The sequence below is a fragment of the Fukomys damarensis genome, unplaced genomic scaffold, assembly GCF_012274545.1.
Source record: "Fukomys damarensis isolate Sample0158 unplaced genomic scaffold, DMR_v1.0_HiC HiC_scaffold_23, whole genome shotgun sequence".
Lineage (NCBI taxonomy): Eukaryota > Metazoa > Chordata > Mammalia > Rodentia > Bathyergidae > Fukomys > Fukomys damarensis.
This window is the reverse complement of record NW_022900935.1, coordinates 9308636-9313538: the sequence shown is the minus strand read 5'-3', so window position 1 is coordinate 9313538 and position 4903 is coordinate 9308636.

Sequence of the window (4903 nt, the reverse complement as noted above, 5' to 3'; positions counted from 1 at the left end):
ACACACACACACATTTATATATATATATATTATATATTATATATTCTTATTCTCCTTTGCATCATTTAGGAGCTGTTGGATTGATTTCTCATGGTCCCTTACTATTTTAAGAGACCTCTCTTTTCATAGTCACTGACCACCATCCTGTCTTCTATATCTGATACGCTATCTTCAGTCTGTTGTGTATACTTTCAATAGAGTTTTTACTCTCCTGGATATCTGTTTGAGTCTGTTTCATGAATTCTATTTCTTTCCTATGTTGGGCATTCATAGTTTCCATTTCTTTCCTCTGATGTACATTCATGGCTTCTATCATGGTCCTGAGCTCATCTATTTTTTAAAAATCTATTTCTGTTCTAGAGTCTCTAATCATATCTTTCATTCTGTTCACCATCTCTGTAGTTATCTGCAAAATTACTTCTGTTTTGAATTTTTCTAGAGCCTCATTCATCTGTTTTGTTACTTCCTGTGCTATCAGTTCCGTGTGTCCAGTTGGTTGATTATCAGACTTTTCTACCTTATTTCCCCCAGAATTCACCTTTGGTGAATCAAAGTCTAAGTTTATGCCTTGCTTAAATGTCTTCTCATTTTAATTTTTGCTGTTGGTACTGTCCTTGGTTTAATTACTGGGTTAATACTTTGATCTTCCACATATAGCTGATCTTTAGGTTTTGAGTCTCTAACGACTTAGACACACTCTCATTTTCATTATACCAGGAAGGACAACTGATTAGATCAGTCACAGCACCTTAGCCCAAGTGATACAATCAGCAACACAACAGCATGAAGCACAACTTAGAAAATGACAATATGTGATAGTTATTAATCTATCACCTTTAACCATGTGAATTAAATAAAAATTGAGGACCAGCCGAAAATACATTCATAGTGAATAAACTCTTCAATATAGCAACTTTACCCTTTAGGATGGGGATTTAGAAGGGAGAGAGGTAGAAAGATAGGGGAAGGTTAGAAGTGAGGCCAGAGGACACAAGAAGATCACACAAACTCGAGAGAACTGTTAAAGACAAGAGGGAAAGAGAACGAAAGAACAAAAACAAGAATAGAACACCCTAACAGCAATAAGGAAGCTAGAGATTGTATTCACTTTCCTTTGAAACTAATAACAATCAAGGGAAGAAAAGAAAATGAAAGAAGAAATCCAATTAGGGCAGGAACAGGAATAAAAAGGGAGATGAAGAAGAGTGTGGGAGAGCAAGAGATTGAGTGAGAGAGAGAGAGATAAAGAAAGAAAAAAGAAAAAGGAAGGATTTGAAGAGTAGAAAAATTAAAAATTAAAAATAAGAGGAAAAGAAAAAAAATTTTAAATAAAAAAAAAAGAAAAAAAAGAAAATGAAGGGCCTACTTCAGGGTATGTCTCTTCTGTCACAATGGACAACATGGGCAGCAGTGTGCAGATCTAAGTCAATTAGTCTCAGCAAGCCAGTGCAGACCCCTGAGATTCAGGCTGATTTCTGGCTCCAAGACCCAGATTGAGCTCCCTGACCTCCTGCAGGGTTGAACTCTGCAAGGTTCTGCTGCAGGTTCCAGCTGCCCTTCCCCTGAAGATAGTCCAGGTCCCGACAGGAAGTGGTGATCCCTCCAACTTACCAACCACAGTGGTCTGGTGTGCCTTTATTGCAGAGATTCTCCTCACTTTTCCAGGGGGCTTTGATTTTCATTAGGAAGCCTCAGCCTGAGAGAGGGCCTCTTTCTATTGTTCACTTCTGCTCTACTTTCTGGAGCTCAATACAATGGCCTTTGTGACTCTTGTGCCTCTATGGTGTGGATCTAGGTACCAGCACAACCAGGAGGCCAGAGGTGGGGTGGTGGTGGTGTTGGGGTGATGATGCGGGGGTGCCCGTGTGATTCCATTCCTCACTGGTCTGTGCTGCTCGGAAGCCCCGAACCAATACTCTCAAGATTGAAGGATTGCTGAAAGAGAAGGACTGCCAGGTGTGGTGGTGCATACCTGTAATCCCAGTACTCTGGGAAGCTAAGGCGGGAGGATCACAAGTTGGAGCTGTATAAGGCAATTTAGCGACTTAGCGAGACCCTGTTTCAAAAACAAAAATAGATAAACAAACAAACTAAAAAGGACTGGGTAAGTTAGATCTTTCAAAACTTTTCCTTCTGCCGGGTGTGGTGGTGCACACCTATAATCCCAGCATTTGGAAGGCTGAGGCAAGAGGATCGCTGTGAGTTCAAGACCAGCCTGGAATACATAGTGAGTTCCAGGTCAGTCTCAACTACATAGTGAGACCCTGTCTCAAAACAAACAAACAAACAAACAAACAAAAAAAACCCAAAACTTTTCTTCCTTTCTTTTCAATGCTAGGGTTTGAACTCAGAACCTTTTGCATGCTAGAAATGCACTGTATCACTGAGCTGCATCCACAGACATTTCAAAATTTTATTTTGACACAGGGTCTCCTTAAATTGCCTAGGTGGGCCTTGAACTTACACTACTCCTGCCTCTACTTCCTGAGTAGCTGGGATAACAGGTATGTGCCACTGTTCTGGCTTCCTCAAGACCTTTTAAAGAAGAGTTGTTTATAGATGCAAATTGGAAAATCATACCCAGTTTCCATGGCCTGCCTCTACCTAGATTCTCTGTAAACTGCCTTGGTTTCTTTCAGGTTTTTCAAACGCTCATAAGAAATCCACAGGGGTGGCATATTGGTATTGATCTCCTTATTGAAAACAGCTCATAGTACTTTGACAGAGTCCTTCTTACTCAGTAGAACTGTGTTCCTGGCTGGTGTGGGTCCTTGCCTCAGTGACAGAGGGAATCAAAACTGGGTATTCAGAATGAGTTCACAGTTAAAAGCTTTAAGTGGAGTACTGGGGATTTAGCCCAGTGTCACTGTGCCTGCCTCCACAAGTGCAAGGTCCTGAGTTCCATCCTGGTAGTTGGAAAAAAAAAAAAGGAACAACAACAACAAAAAAAGCTTTAAATGTAAGACGCGTGGAAACAAAGGAGGGAATAGCTTCTCACAAAGATCAACCTAACCTCCTAACAAAGGAAAGAAAGAGAAAACAGGGAAAGGGCTTCGGCTTGAGGAACGAAAGGGGCCACAGGTGTGAAGGGGAGGTTCAGACTGTCCTGGTCACACCAGATCAGCACCAGGTTGTACAGAGTTGCTGGGGTTGGCTAGAGTCTGGCCATCAATATCTTGCTTCTGCTTTTGCATGTAGGCTCTGGGAGAAGAAGATTTTACTGCTCCAGGGGGTGATTGTGTCCTCCTGAGATCATTGTTTCGGCTTGAGGCAGTTTCAGTCTTGTGAGGCTGTGCTGGAAACCAAGGTGACTGTGGGTTTAGGGCACTGGAGATTTCGAGGCATAGCTGAATGTCTCTGTAAAGCTCTTGTGTGCTCAGTCTTAAAGGGGACGAGGTAGATTATGTAAATTTAAGGCTCATCGGCTTTGTTTTGCCAATTTTTAGACAGACACTCCCAAAGGATTAACATACCTGTAATCAGAGGTGTGAAGGGATTTGACTCAAAGTTTTAAAGTAACAGTGGAGACAGACACAAAATAAAGGTCAAGTTTATTCTGCTCTTAGTTACTTATCCAGTATCAGTAAGCCCCAGAAAAGAATCACTTTTTTTAGGCACCCCCCCCTTTTTTTTTTCCAGCAAAAATATACCTGACTGCCTCACAAGAAAATCTAAATCATGCTTTTAAAGAGTAACAAGGTTTAGACCCAGCAGTTCATTTGTCCCCTGTCCCCACGGTGGTCTCTGACTGTGTCAACTACAGTACACTGCAATACATATATTACAGGATTTAATCCTCATGACTCCACACAGTTCATATTCTTTTAAACAGGTTAAACTCAGTGAGCTTGCTGTGGCACATGGTTAATTATAGTGACAACTGACATTTGGACCTTGGTCTGTCTGTCCTCCCAGCTCGTGGTTTAAAGACTCCTGCTACCCAGCCTCCGGATGGTTTTAGGCAAGTGAGCAGAAAGGTCCCTGGTCTTCATTACTTCTTGATTTGCAAAGATCAGAGCACTAACCTCTCACAAATGGCATAGTGCTTATTGATGGTTAATAAGCAAGGATTAATTTTTAATATTTTAATTGATTTCTTTAGTCAGTTTCTCAACTAGTATTTATTAAACACACCAACTTAGCATTACCTACTCAATGTATTTTTTTTAATTGAGTTTATTGGTACAATCTAGGTATACAATACAGTTACATTCATCATTGGGATTCTGTACCTTTACATAATAGGTCTTGATTCTCATTTTTTCCCCTTGTCCCTGCCCTCCCTTCACCCCCTCCTCCCCTCCCCATTTACAAACACTTTATTTCCATTTCTTCAGTTTCTCATATTTTTTTCCTCTCCCTTATTACCTTTTCCCCACCCTTCCCACTTTCCCTACACCTTTAGCCCTTTACTTCCTATTTCACATTATTAATTATTTCATTAGGATCCTGTGTACTATTATAGTTTTTCGCACCAAAGAAACTATTTGGTATTTCAGTTAAAGAAATCTCTGTATGAACATTAAAAATAGGGAGTCCTAAAATAAAACTAAAAAGCAAAGTAAAAGAGAAAAGTCAATGATGGAAGATTAAAATAATCCTTAATTCTGAAGATGAAAATGGTCCCCAAACATATTTAAATTGCTTCTTGCTCTTATAGTCTTATCTTATTCTTTTATTCATTATTTAGAGAATAATTTATTAGTTTCTGTAATCAAACACACGTAGATATGACCTTCCATATTTAGTATGATGTGTTACCCCTGTACACATGGAAAAAAAAAACATTTCTAGACCAATATGGCTGTCCATTTCTGTACAATGCCAACTCAACACAGTAAATCGGGATGAGTTTTTCCAAAGTTGGCAGCACCGTTAAAGTTTCCCAAAATTCAATTTATAT